The sequence below is a fragment of the Schistocerca cancellata genome, chromosome 12, assembly GCF_023864275.1.
Source record: "Schistocerca cancellata isolate TAMUIC-IGC-003103 chromosome 12, iqSchCanc2.1, whole genome shotgun sequence".
Taxonomy (NCBI): Eukaryota; Metazoa; Arthropoda; class Insecta; order Orthoptera; family Acrididae; genus Schistocerca; species Schistocerca cancellata.
The window spans coordinates 94145687-94161679 of NC_064637.1; positions in this window are offsets into that span (position 1 = coordinate 94145687).

The following is a 15993-nucleotide window of genomic DNA, read 5'->3' on the forward strand; positions in this document are numbered from 1 at the left end:
ACTCCAGTGACCTGCAGCAACATCAGTATGATTCAAACACCTTTGGGACTTACAGCTATAACTAACATTAATGCTTATGTACAATACCTCCCATCTGATCATCTCATATATGTCCAGTTTTTATAGATCAGCTAAACAAATTATGCTAATTACAACATACTGCCTCATGTTGTCTGTCTCTAATTACATCTCGCATTACAGATCAGGTACTTGTCATCTTGCATCATGCCTAATTGTTACTTACCGACATGCTCCATATGCCATTGCCTCACAAACCTGATGCAATTTCTGCTTTAATATTCCGCCTCTGGGTATTGATTATGATGAATTGTTATTAAATGAAGTCCACAACACAGCCCATCGAATCACAACTAACTTAATGACGTTAACTTTTGAGTAACTAGCACTGACTAAACGAATAATGCAGTATCTGAACTGGTTCAATGCCAGTCTGGTAGTGGCTTTGTAATCGATTCCAAGATATTAATATAAAAGGCAGGTACTTTAAAAGGCACAAAGATAGAAAAGGCATTGAACTGAGTTTGTTGGACTAAAATCTCCATAATTAGGAAAAAATAGGTACTACTATGTGAAAGCGAAATTTTAATTTGCACAGGGATTTGCTAAGAATTGTCGTGAAAGTGACTCCTTATAATTTGAATAATTAACAAGATAACAAGTTATTTTAGTGAAATATATATTTGTATAAGTGTGGAAATACACTCCTGGATATGGAAAAAAGAACACATTGACACCGGTGTGTCAGACCCACCATACTTGCTCCGGACACTGCGAGAGGGCTGTACAAGCAATGAACACACGCACGGCACAGCGGACACGCCAGGAACCGCGGTGTTGGCCGTCGAATGGTGCTAGCTGCGCAGCATTTGTGCAACGCCGCCGTCAGTGTCAGCCAGTTTGCCGTGGCGTACGGAGCTCCATCGCAGTCTTTAACACTGGTAGCATGCCGCGACAGCGTGAACGTGAACCGTATGTGCAGTTGACGGACTTTGAGCGAGGGCGTATAGTGGGCATGCGAGAGGCCGGGTGGACGTACCGCCGAATTGCTCAACACGTGGGGCGTGAGGTCTCCACAGTACATCGATGTTGTCGCCAGTGGTCGGCGGAAGGTGCACGTGCCCGTCGACCTGGGACCGGACCGCAGCGACGCACGGATGCACGCCAAGACCGTAGGATCCTACGCAGTGCCGTAGGGGACCGCACCGCCACTTCCCAGCAAATTAGGGACACTGTTGCTCCTGGGGTATCGGCGAGGACCATTCGCAACCGTCTCCATGAAGCTAGGCTACGGTCCCGCACACCGTTAGGCCGTCTTCCGCTCACGCCCCAACATCGTGCAGCCCGCCTCCAGTGGTGTCGCGACAGGCGTGAATGGAGGGACGAATGGAGACGTGTGGTCTTCAGCGATGAGAGTCGCTTCTGCCTTGGTGCCAATGATGGTCGTATGCGTGTTTGGCGCCGTGCAGGTGAGCGACCCAATCAGGACTGCACACGACCGAGGCACACAGGGCCAACACCCGGCATCATGGTGTGGGGAGCGGTCTCCTACACTGGCCGTACACCACTGGTGATCGTCGAGGGGACACTGAATAGTGCACGGTACATCCAAACCGTCATCGAACCCATCGTTCTACCATTCCTACACCGGCAAGGGAACTTGCTGTTCCAACAGGACAATGCACGTCCGCATGTATCCCGTGCCACCCAACGTGCTCTAGAATGTGTAAGGCAACTACCCTGGCCAGCAAGATCTCCGGATCTGTCCCCCATTGAGCATGTTTGGGACTGGATGAAGCGTCGTCTCACGCGGTCTGCACGTCCAGCACGAACGCTGGTCCAACTGAGGCGCCAGGTGGAAATGGCATGGCAAGCCGTTCCACAGGACTACATCCAGCATCTCTACGATCGTCTCCATGGGAGAATAGCAGCCTGCATTGCTGCGAAAGGTCGATATACACTGTACTAGTGTCGACATTGTGCATGCTCTGTTGCCTGTGTCTATGTGCCTGTGGTTCTGTCAGTGTGATCATGTGATGTATCTGACCCCAGGAATGTGTCAATAAAGTTTCCCCTTCCTGGGACAATGAATTCACGGTGTTCTTATTCCAATTTCCAGGAGTGTACAAACATCGGGGCTGCAAAACTTTGGCACTGAAGTTTAGATATAAAATAATTTTAGGACTGGAATATTTCAGAACCCAAAAATTTCAAATAAGAATAACTTATGAAGCTTTAGGTTTACAGAAAAAGTAAAACAAACTCTTTTTTGAAAGAGGAGAATGAGGGCTTCCAAATAAGCTATCCGTATCTAGAAACAATCAATTTTCAGCTTCTATGAGTTCTGACTTTCACATGATCTGCAGTTACTGTAAATCATGAATAGTCCTTCAAAAAAAAAGTTTTCGTATAAACTATTTACACTGATGTCATCTGCTATCGGTAAACGACACTATCAGTAACGAATTTTAGTGAGGTACCGCTTGAATAAGAAATTGATAGTTTTGTGCACTCGTGGTCTATGCGTTATTAATGAAAATAGATCGGAAAAGGAAAAAAAATATTGGCGTTAGGAGTGATGTAAGAACAAGTGCAAAAATCCTGTTTTACTCTGTTGTATAAAATCCTATCCGTGTATGCACATGAAATAAAAATATACACATCAAATAAAAACTCACAATCTCCTTCTCATTTGTATGGCTACCTTTTTTATTTACGCAATGATGTAGGCACCGTAAAGTGTACACAACAGTACTGCTAACTACCTTTTTCGAAGTCTGTGTCAACATAGACAGTAAGAAACGGTCCCCAAATGATTCACATAGCCTCTAGGAGACCATTAGGATCATTGACACAAACCTGTCCCCAGCAAGGTAGATCGATTTTTCCTCAGTGGCGACAGCTTGTTTCAGGCTGGTAGTGTGGGATTAGTCTGACGGATCACGGTAAGAATGTGTAGGTGGCCGGGAAACAATCCATGTCTTAGGTATCCTATCCCACAGGTTCGCCAGGAAAATGGGTCATTCCCGCTTAAGGCCTACATTATCTAATGAAGTCGGATGGCTCTCATAGCTATTAGGGATAATTTCGGCAATACGTTCGACTTTCTGGACAGGAAAATATGAGCCCGTCTACTAGATAACATTTCCAGAACGGGGGAATCAAAGATAATCTAAGCGTAGTATTGAACATTACCCATCAGCAGATCTTGATATCGTAGATGCGCAAAGATCTAAAACTGCGCTGCCAGTCCTGTTCCATACAATCTGTCGTTTGGGATCTGCAGGAGAGTTATAGATACGTGAGGAGCATTGAATTCACTCATTTACTTCTACCAGGACCTTCTGGAGGAAGGATGAGCGATATAACGTGTTTACTTATAACGCAGTGATAACGTTTTAATCAACCTCTTACCCTTTAAATCGTGTTGAGTGAATGGGTGGCTGAATTAGTATGTTTAAAAGTTTCGTGGGAAAGTAGAGACTCAATTCCAGCCAGAATGTGCTATGCCAGCCACGCATTGTTGTGGTAGCTGTATGGCCAGCGATAAATGCAAGTCGTGTCAGCCATGTTTCGTTGCTAGGAACTTTGCTATTCAGCAGTTGGCAAGATAGGTAACTGTACTTAATGAGGAGGGCCCACGGGAAACGGCAGAGGAACCGTAACTTTCCTTACGGTTCTCACCTTGTGAGTATGGTACTGTATCTTCACTGGGTTTACCGACACAGATTGGAGTCAGTCATCGTGCTGCTAATTCCTCTTGTAGCAACTTTCAATTGGTATTCACATAATGCTATAAATCAGTAGTTACCTTTTCCGCTACATTTAAACAGTTTTCAGGTTTCGGTGAGCTAGCCTCCATCAGTAGGAAGATGCTCCCACGTGTACTTACAGATCAGTGAGCTTAGTGTCACATTCTTTGGTCTATTTCCAAATTCAAACTCTAGTTTCCTCATGAAACTTTTCACGTCTTCCATTGGTGCTTGGCCGTTTGTTGGCGACCATGCCACATTGGCACTTTGGTCAACCAAAGGTCATGTTGAAGTGATTAAATGAGTGTTTCATCGCCTTTCAGTGATTGCATTTATATATTTCCCTCTCGTGGAACATTTAGATCTGAGTTAAGAGAAGTTAATCCGATGCTGAACTAGTAATCATAGGCAGAACCTCCCATGTGCCCTTTATCTTGAACTCCATAAGCAGTGCTATGCTACATATTATCGTACGTAATATTACTAACTCAATGGGTACCAACATGTCTAACGAATTTCTCATCTTTTTCGCATCTATATAATTTAAGGTGATTTTCATCCGTTCGGGATTCGACCTGTAACACGCCGGTACTCACACTGCTTTTAGTCCTCTCGGTTTAGTTGTAGTAACTGAACACCCATAGGTCTTTAATATATCTACATCTATACTAGCATCTAAATGTTGATGAACTTGTACTATTAATTAGTTTCATTCCAAAATTTTTAACTTTTGGCCTGATGGCCATGCAGCATTATTAAGTATTTTAGGGAACAATGTAAGTCTATGCCATTTTCCTCATTAGCCGAGTTTATTGGCTAAAGTCATATTTATTTGCCTTTTTGGGAAAATCGATGGCAATCTATGATACAATAAAAGTCCATTCTTTGTAACAACTGACTCACCGTCTTTCATTAATAAAGGGCGTAGACTCAGATTCGACCCCTTAGCATGGGATATCCTGTTACCACGATGTAGCGAGTGCCAGAAAAGCAAATGAAGTTTACTACGGAGATTCATATTAGATTGCCCAATGCGCCGTCTCGTCTTCTTCAGCTCATATACCAATGAATATTATCCGATTACATAAAATCGATGTTAATGATATCAGTGGCTACTCCAATTGATAAAGGTTCACATCCTTTACTTACTCGTTTACCATACCGAAGTTCACTGATACATAGATAACCTGGTGTGAATTAATGTTAATTAAACGAGCCCCAGTACTATCAGATTTCGTGCAATGCTACCTCCGTTGTGTAGTCGCGAAGTGAAAAAGTATTTGGCGTAAAATTGCTTTCAACAGCAACTCAGATTATTGTTTAGGTTCATAATGCTGAGAGAAACAGGTTACGATGAGAAACAGTAAAAGCCGTAGATGAGTTTTGCGATTTGAGCAGCAAAATAGCTGACGATAGTAAAAGTACAGAGAACGTAAATTTAACATAAGCAATAGCAAGAAAACAAGTAAAGCAAAAGAAAAATATGTTGACAACTAGTAGAAATTTTTGTGTTAGGAAATCTTTTCTGATAATACACGTATTTGTCAGGAGTGTAATCTTGTGCAGATGTGAACATGGAGTATACGCTATTCAGACTGGAAGAGAATAGAAGCTTTGAAGTGTGGTGCTACAGAATAAGGCTGAAGATTAATGGGTACACTGGATAATTAGTGAGGCGATAGTAAATCCAACTGCGAAAAAAGAAACTTGATTAAAATATGAGATTCAAAGTAGCACATATTCTGTGGCGTGAAGGACTCGTCATTTCCATAATAGACAGACTGAGGGAAGTGTTGGGATAACAACTGTACAGTGAGAGCAAGAGGTTATAATGGTACAGCCACCCCCAGAACTCACATCTCACATGAAAAGTCCGATACCATCCTATATATATATCCGGATAGTTCTCGGACAATTCAGTACTTCCTAAGGCCTTGTATGTGTGTCTTTGTATGTAGCATTCTGTCCTATTTGATAACAAAAACTTTATATTCATTGCGAAGGCGTGTGGAATGTTCTGGAAGGACGTGCGTTGTCATAATTATCGGTGGATTGTGGTCATTGATAAAATTATGTACATATACTAAATTAAGTAACTAATCAAGAAATTGAAGTAGTAACTCATTAGAAATAAATAACTAGAGACTGCAGAGATGTTAGCATGAAAAATCAATGCTTCTAATTAACAAAATGGTAATCTATAAATCCAGTAACAGAAGACCTCACTATCTTGAGTAACAGCTTAAAAGTTATTACCAAGTATGATGTATTTTCATCTGTTATTTATTTTTATGTCTTCCTCTGTAAATAATATTCTTTGTAATTACATTCGTAGTTAACTCTCCAGTTGTTAACATCTCACAATTTTCCAATTTCCAGAATTTGAAGCCTTATTTCTGCATTTTATGTATGTAATTGGATAAAGCACGAGCTCAGTACTACCACTGAATATTAGTAACCAAATCCAAACTGTAATTAATTACGTAACTAAAAGAATACGAGAGACATTATTGTAATTAAAGTTCAGAATGATTTTCTTATGGAAAACTAAAGATTTTACTATAAAAGATTGTCATTCAATATTGTATTCGGCTGTATCATCAGTTTCTTTACGTGTTGTAAATTTTAACTGTAACATCAAAATTGTACAGAATTAATAATGCTTTATTTTGGAAGCTATTGTTAAAATTCAATATAAAGCGATGCAGCGATGCTGCGACATTCAGTTTTGAAGTTACTTTTGGAAGTCAAGGAGATCAGTGAAGTGTGTCCGTGTTTTGTTTACATGACAAATGTGCAGTTCGGATGTCAACGTGAATAAATTTTGTGAAGCATGAAAATTTCGCATTCATTCATCAAGGCAGAAGAAACTTAAGTTGAGTAACATTCATCATGAATCGTTACAAGGTAATAAAGCAAGCAGGTTCAAGTGGATGTAAGTTGCAGTAGTTACCTAGAGATGAAGAGGCTTGCACGGGATAAAATAGCGTCTGGAGCTGTATGAAAGCATTCGTTTGAGTGAAGACCTCAGTAAGACAACAAGGAGGCATTTGCTTTAATTTCATGCTCCTTTGGGTTGTCTGCGGTGTAGTGATTTCTATTTGCCAATGTGAAAAAGTAATGAACGTCCGTTTACCTTAAATATATACTTCGTTGGATGCGTTTTCAAAATTATTTGGCGCTGCTTTCATTTCTATAGCATTATCATTCTCAAAAGGTCAGATTTTACGTGTTCTGATAAAAGAAAGCGAACTTCGTTAATGTTCATTAGAAAGCAGGATATCGTGGTTCACACAAGCAAAAGACATACCTAAGTTAAGAACATCAATAATGATAATTTCTCACTTACTGATTTTAGTACATTGAAAAGATAATTACAGACTACAGTCATTTGTAAAATCCAAATGCTACTGAAAATGTTTACGTATCATAAGCGATTATAAGTTACGTTGTGCTGAATCTTCCTGAATATTTGTGAAAATATTTGCTGGCCATAATAGAGTGGCTCAGGATATGTCCTCCTTTTTTAAAAATATTGCTGTGTAATATGTCGTGTAAGCTACGCGAGTGAATATACACTACTGGCCATTAAAATTGCTACACCACGAAGATGACGTGCTACAGACGCGAAATTTAACCGACAGGAAGAAGATGCTGTGATATGGATGATTAGCTTTTCAGAGCATTCACACAAGGTTGGCGCCGGTGGTGACACCTACAACGTGCTGACATGAGGAAAGTTTCCAACCGATTTCTCTTACACAAACAGCAGTTGACCGGCGTTGCCTAGTGAAACGTTGTGATACCTCGTTTACGGAGGAGAAATGCGTACCATCACGTTTCCGACTTTGATAACGGTCGGATTGTAGCCTATCGCGATTGCGGTTTATCGTATCGCGACATTGGTGCTCGCGTTGGTCGAGATCCAATGACTGTTAGCAGAATATAGAATCGGTGGGTTCAGGAGGGTAATACGGAACGCCGTGCTGGATCCCAACGGCTTCGTATCACTAGGTCTAGATTACAGGCATCTTATCCACTTGGCTGTAACGGATCGTGCAGCCACGTCTCGATCCCTGAGTCAACAGATGGGGACGTTTGCAAGACAACAACCATCTGCACGAACAGTTCGACGACGTTTGCAGCAGCATGGACCATCAGCTCGGAGACCGTGGCTGCGGTTACACTTGACGCTGGTTCACAGACAGGAGCGCCTGCGATTGTGTACTCAGCGATGAACCTGAGGGCACGAATGGCAAAACGTCATTTTTTCGGATGAATCCAGGTTCAGTTTACAGCATCATGATGGTCGCATCCGTGTTGGCGACATCGCGGTGAACGCACATTGGAAGCGTGTATCCGTCATCGCCATACTGCGTATCACTCGGCATAATGGTATGGGTTGCCATTGGTTACACGTCTCGGTCACCTCTTGTTCGCATTGACGGCACTTTGAACAGTGGACGTTACATTTCAGATGTGTTACGACCCGTGGCTCTACCCTTCATTCGATCAATGCAAAACCCTACATTTCAGTAGGATAATGCACGACTGCGTGTTTCAGGTCCTGTACGGGTCTTTGTGGAAACAGAAAATGTTCGACTGCTGCCTTGGCCAGCACACTCTCCAGATCCCTCACCAACTGAAAACGTCTGGTCAATGGTGGCCTCGCAACTGGCTGTTCATAATACGCTCCTGATGAACTGTGGTATCGTGTTGATGCTGTATGGGCAACTGGACCTGTACACGCCATACAGGCTCTTTTGACTCAACGCCCAGGCGTATCAAGGCCGTTATTACGGCCAGAGGTGGTTGTTCTGGGTACTGATTTCTCAGGATCTATGCACCCAAATTGCGTGAAAAAGTAATCACATGTAAGTTCTAGTATAATATATTTGTCCAATGAATACCCGTTAATCATCTGCATTTCTTCTTGGGGTAACAATTTCAATGATCAGTAGTGTATGTTGTAGCCTCGCCTTCCACAGATGCCTTTCACTGACCAGTCCCAATATATTCGTAGCACGATGGATAGATGTAGGATACTTTACCAATGATGAAAGGTTCCTTATTGCTGCTATGAGGTAGGTGCATTGTTCAGTGACAACAGTTTACGATTCAGGCGAGTGTCGAGACTCACTTGTTGGCGCAGTTGGCCGTGGATCCCTCCAGCTTACACGGGCACCTTTCGTCCTCTGGAAGCCTCAACTTTAGGGCCCCGATAGCTGCCACCAGCGGGAGCGCTAGCAGACACAGCAAGGTGACTGGGGTCCGCATCTGTGGGCACGGACCACGAAAATGTTTAGCACAAACCATGAAAATGAGTCTCAACGGCGAGCTTCCAAAGCACTACGTATGTTTTTGGATAGGGTCCGTCTTTAGCAAAACACAGTTTTGTTTTTTATCCCCAACATGTTTCACTGCGGTGCAGCATCTTCAGTGGGCTTTTTTTATTTTTCATCTGTTAAAGATAAACATTGTTCTACAGTGTTTGTATAAATGTAGCTATTACTTTTTAAATCGTAGTTACAGATATTTGAAAAACACATGAATTATGAAATTCATACCTTTTTACCACATAGTGTGGTTTCTCTGATGTGTTTTGTTTCTACAGTGACTGTTTTGCTTCATAGTTTGTCATCTGTCATTACCTTAAAAGTAGATATACTGTTTAGGCCAAAAATTACAATTTGAAAATTTTTGTTTCTATGCCTGAAATTATTTAATTCTGTGTGTGTGTGTGTGTGTCTATTTACATAATGTTTCACTTACATTTTCTTTTTCTTCATCTTCATCACTCTCAAACACTATATATTAAGTTACAACTGTCACTGTTTCACTGTTTACCAGCTGTAAAAACAAACATAGTGGGCAGTGGAACAGTTGAAGGTGTAAAAACAAGATGGCTGACAGTGGAACAGTTGAAGGTGTTCCTGGTGGTTGTTCTGAATCTTTCAGAGGTGTCTGTGATTTTGTGTGTGTGTGTGTGTGTGTGTGTGAAAAGGGAGAAAGAGAGAGAGAGACAGAGAGTGAGAGTGTGACAGAAGGTTTTAGGATTTTCTTCCTTTTCATTTCTTTTTCTTTTGTGCATTTGGCTGTGTGTGTGTTTTTACACCTTCAACTGTTCCACTGCCCACCATGTTTGTTTTTACATCTGGTGAACAGTGAAACAGTGACAGTGGTAACTCAATATATATTGTTTGAGAGTGACGAAGATGAAGAAAATGTTGTGAAACATTAAGTAAATAGACACACACACACACACAGAATTAAATAATTTCAGGCATAGAAACAAAAATTTTCAAATCGAAATTTTTGGGCTAAACAATTTATCTACTTTAAGATATAAGTGGTTGCAAATGACAAACGCCCGCATCTCGTGGTCGTGCGGTAGCGTTCTCGCTTCCCACGCCCGGGTTCCCGGCTTCGATTCCCGGCGGGGTCAGGGATTTTCTCTCCCTCGTGGTGGCTGGGTGTTGTGTGCTGTCCTTAGGTTAGTTAGGTTTAAGTAGTTCTAAGTTCTAGGGGACTGATGACCATCGATGTTAAGTCCCATAGTGCTCAGAGCCATTTTTTAGATGACAAACCGTGGAGCAAAATAGTCACTGTAGAAACACAACACATCAGAAAAACCACACCATCTGTCAAAAAGGTGTGAATTTCATAATTTACGTGTTTTTCAAATATCTCTAATTACGATTTAAAATCTAATAGTTACGCATATAGAAACAGTATAGAACAATGTTTACCTTTAACAGATGAAAATAAAAGCCTACTGAAGATGCTGCACCGCAGTGAAACATGTTTGGATTAAAAAACCAAAATGTGTTTTACTGAAGGCGGATCTTATCCAAAAACATACGTATTGTTAAAGCAAACACGGAAAAAAGAGCTTCAACCCCAAGATGATCATTCCAAAGCACTAATTGTGGAAATATCAACTGTTCAACAACAGTTTAGCTATGGAAATGGAAAAAAAATACAGAGCATACACTTATTGTATTGGGATGGGAAAAGGTTGGGGAACTGTTAGATGTTCAGTTTGGCGTTAGGCAAAGCAAAGGCACCAGAGAGCCATTTCGGATGTTGCGCTTGATAATGGCGGCAAGACTGAAATTTATTTGCTCTGACACGATCGTTCGTTCATGAGCGCTAAAAGGTGTGCCTGTTTTTTATTCAAAACTGGATGTACTGTCCCCTGTTATAAAAAGGTTGAAGTGAAATTACTATTGCGAACAGTGTGTCTCATTGCACACATTTACATAAAGACAAATCTAACTGGCGTGCATTGGGCTGCTAATTAAATCAAACTGTTATTCAGAAACCACTTTCGAAATCAAACTGTACACTGCACAAAAAAATTGAAAAACTGAAGTTACATAATAACACTGTGAAAAACATACTGTTCACTGGCCCATCAAAAATCTGAATTACAAAGAAAACGCTTAGAATTTGCGCGCGTAAACGTAAGGTGAGAAACGAAACAACCAACAAAGTATGAAACGAATCTCACCTGAAATAGTGCAGCAAAATCGGCAGCAACAGCACAGCATGAAGAAATCGCGCCAGCTGAAATACACTAAAGTATAACTAAACCACTAGGGGGAAAGATTAGGTTGATTTTCTCATACTAAAACTTACTTGAAACGAAAATAGTAATCCGTTCATTATAATGACAATGCTGTGTTCGAACTCTTTTTTCACAAGAACATAAAACTCACAGGATACCAAAACCTTTACTTTCTTTACAAAAGTTTTACAAGGCAATGCTTTTACAACTATGCAAGTTGAAATGGATTTAACTGAAATTACGAAAACTGGGATGGGGAAGTGGACTGTTCTGTTGTAAGAAACGCCGACATTGTCAATACACGCCATAAAAAAAAAACATTACGTTAAAAACATATCCATAATGCAAATCGATTTCTCTGTTTCATAGCTGCTGTGCCTGTAAGTCCTTCCATTAGGTTAATAATTCCCAACAATTTCCTTCAGCAAAGTCCTTCTGCAAAATGCACTACGCTCAAAGTTCCGCCAGCTTACTCCATGTCCAATACTTGACTACTCTCCGCTCTACAACTGAGCCAAAGATACACAAGTTCAGAGATACTTCTGCCACTGCCGTAAGTCGACTGTTCCACAGATGTCACACGCGACTGCTTCGCTCTTGTATCATGAATCTTCGATGCATTCTGAAACTATCCGCAAATAAGTGGCCAGTCCACCTATAAATGTCCACCTTTTAAGACTTAACAAAAACATTAGTACTGGTCAAAACAATTAAAAGTTGTCTACACGCGTATGTGGAAGCTTGACAAGAATGGTTGATAAAGACTATTGTACAAGCATGCATGTAGAAGCGTCAGTTAGTGCTTGTCGTCACAGTCTTTGAGATTCGATATACTAGCTTACAGATCGAAAAACATCCTTGCACAAAATGCTTGATCGTCCTGGAACGGATTTCTACATCTACATCCATACTCCACAAGCCACCTGACGATGTGTGGCGGAGGGTACCTTGAGTACCTCTATCGGTTCTCCCTTGTATTCCAGTTTCGGATTGTTCGTGAAAAGAAAGATTGTCGGTATGCCTGTGTGGGCTCTAATCTCTTTGATTTTATTCTCGCGGTCTCTTCGCGATATATACGTAGGAGGGAGCAATATAATGTTTGACTCCTCGGGGAAGGTACGTTCTCGAAACTTCAACAAAAGCCCGTACCGAGCTACTGAGCGTCTCTCTTGCAGAGTCTTCCACTGGAGTTTATCTATCATCTCCGTAACCCTTTCGCGATTACTAAATGATCCGGTAACGAAGCGCGCATCTCTCCGTTGGTTCTTCTCTATCTCTTCTATCAACCTTATCTGGTACAGATCCCACAGCGTTGAGCAGTATTCAAGCAGTGGGCGTACATGTGTACTGTAACCTACTTCCTGTGTTTTCGGATCGCATTTCCTTACGATTCTTCCAATGAATCTCAGTCTGGCATCTGCTTTACCGATTTTTAGTAACAAGTACACTTCTATGCGTAATCACTTATTCATTCTCCAATTTATGTGAAATATCGCTTATGCTGTTAATGTATGTTTATTGACGAATTGTAGAATTTTTCTTGTATCTCACTTATGTAAATATTGCTTATGTTGTGACTGTAATTTGATCTGGGAATATTATTAAGTATTTAAGGTAATGCGATTGTCCTGTTAGGGACGTAACCTTATATATGAAATGAAATGATGGTATGGCATTACTGCCTACGAGATCACGTATGGGGCTGTTCGGCCACCTGGTGCTAGTCTTTCTATTTCACGCCACCTCAGCGATTTGCACGTCTTTGTGATGATGGTAATATGACATGATTGATAGCGACACAAACGCTTAGTCCCCGATCGAAGAAAGTATCCGACCCTGCCTGTAATCGACACTGGATCCTCGCGATCTAGAGGCAGCGACGCTGTAAATTGTTGTCAAGAATGAGGAGATTTTGTTGTTGAAATACGAGAATATGAGTTGTAGGATGGAGGACACATACGAGTGCTGAACATCCGATATGTAGATACTGTAAATTCATTGTGAGGCATTTTGCTAATGTCTATGAGTAATTTCCGAAGTGGGTTCCGCAGGGACCCTACGGTTAAATTTGTCGATGTCAAAACGACGTGGCTGCCACAGAGTGGCTGTTTCTTGCCCCGGAGTATTAGGACAATGGAGGTTTCCGCTGTGTTTTGGACCCGATTTATTTAAAGATCGTTCTCGTGAATTTGAACTGTAGGGGAGGTGGAAGTTTAATAAGTGACAGCTGTGACCTGCATTAGTTAGATGAGGTGTACCGAACAGTGATCTGTTCTTCAGCGCCATATGAGGAAGAGACTAACATTTTAAGCTATCAGCGAAAGATTTAATATACAGATCCTGTCCTACAGTATGGGCAGCTCAGACGCATTACGTGTTCTGTACGTGAATTAAATTAAATTTGCTCGCTCTGATGAAATAAACATTGGCCGGGCACGTACTGTTGACTGTATTAACCGCGTTATGCATTAATTGGGCCTCAGACTCCTACCCTAACATTCTGCTTGCTTAGGTGATCGTCAACAACATGTTCAAATTTTGAAAACTGCATAACTCTGTGCTGTCTATAATAATGTTATCTTATTTTGCTTCCAGTTTCGCTTTTGAATCATCATAATGGCAGCTGTACAACACATACGAAGATGGGCAATGTGACAAAACAGAAAAAAACATTAAATCAAGTGTAGAACTGTTAATATTAAAGTTTTGTAATCTTATTATCACAATTACTTAATGGCAACTTCTTTGGATTCGGTCGAGGCTATCTTTGAACTTCTTTGGCTTGTATTGCTGTACAACACTTGTTATCCTTCTGTCATTGTGCCATCATATTTTTATCTTGTTACAGTTTTTGATTTCATATTGCTTTACCAATTATGGTGTCCTGTGGTAACTTACGGTAAAGCATGTGTAACATCTGAAACATCTGTGATAATTTTCGTGAGTATTTTGATCGATTTAACGTTCTTTCTTATTTCGTTTTGCTTTGTCGCATTGTCCACTTTTGTATGTTGTACAGCTGCCGTTGTTGATGGTTCAGAACCGAAACCGGTAGCAAAAGAAAACAACACTATTACAGATACCACAGGCTTGTGCATTTTTAAGATCCTAACATTCATCTTCGACTGTTGAGTCTTTCAACAATGTCGCAAACCACCCAATGGTGCACGTCGAGCACAAGACCCCATACTCCACAACACCACTTTTTAATCTACTGGTTATATTGGAGATGTGCCCTATTTCGTGGTGTAGCGGCGGTTACAGATTTCAGTACAGCATCAACGACGCTACTTCATCTCGAGAGATGTAGCTACACGAGTGGTATGCGAAAGAACAGACGCCACTCATACCAAAGTAGCGTCCCTTAGCTGTTTTGCATAAAAGAACTTACGGACGTTACTTTGGTATGAGTCGTGTCTGTTCTTCTCGGTACCGCCAAATATATGTATATATATATATATAAAGATGAAGAGTTAAGGGACGCTACTTTCGTAGCGTGTGGCAAATGGAAATTTGGATTGAGGGGGCGGGGGGGGGGGGGACGAGCTTTTGTGTTTTACCGCTGTGTCAAGGTGATGCCGATTGCTCAGCGAGTTTGGTCAGAATGTAAAAAAAAAAAAAAAAAAAAAAGCTGAGTGAAGGGATCAACAATGAACTTCAACGCACGTCATGTGGCGTCCACCACGACTTAATGGACTTAATGCAACGAACAACACCGAAAAGAGCCAAGATAAGGTGGCAAGATGACCTAGATGATTAATGCACCTGCCTATTAAGTAGGAGACCTGTGTTCGAATCCCACCTACGGTACACATTTTTGTTTGTCACCAGAGAATGGCAAGATGGCCTAGATGATTAATGCACCTGCCTATTAAGTAGGAGACCTGTGTTCGAATCCCACCTACGGTACACATTTTTGTTTGTCACCAGAGAATTCTTTCATTGCTCGAATGCGGCAAAGATCGGAATGTCCTTTTTGAACATCCTCAGATATGACCACTCTGACGAAAGTCAGTGTGACAAGAAAAGGTGGTGCAATTCTTAAAGTTCGTAAGTCAACGTTAATTTAAGAGGACGATCTTTACGGATACTAAAGTTGAATCAGTATTAAAACTAGTAAAACAGTAAAAATTTTATGACTTTTGACAAAGAGCTTATTTGCAGTTAAACATATAAAAATAACTCTTTGACTGTAGAGAGTTACTTAGTGCGTACAATCAACCTACAGAGAGCGAAGTATTAGACTGCCACATCAGCGAAAACCATTGAAACTGGATATCATTGCCACATAATTCAGTATTACATATACACGTATAGCAAGCAATTCTGTACGAGGTGCATTCAAGTTCTAAGGCCTCCAATTATTTTTTCTCCGGACTGGAAAGAGATAGAAACATGTGCATTGTTTTAAAATGAGGCCGCGTTCATTGTCAATACGCCCCAAGAGATGGCAGTACCGTACGACAGATGGAATTTTACCGCCAGCGGCGAGAATGAGAACTGTTTTAAATACTTAAAATGGCGACGTTTTCCTTACTTGAACAGCGTGCAATCATTCGTTTTCTGAATTTGCGTGGTGTGAACCAAATTGAAATTCATCGACAGTTGAAGGAGACATGTAGTGATGGAGTTATGGATGTGTCGAAAGTGCGT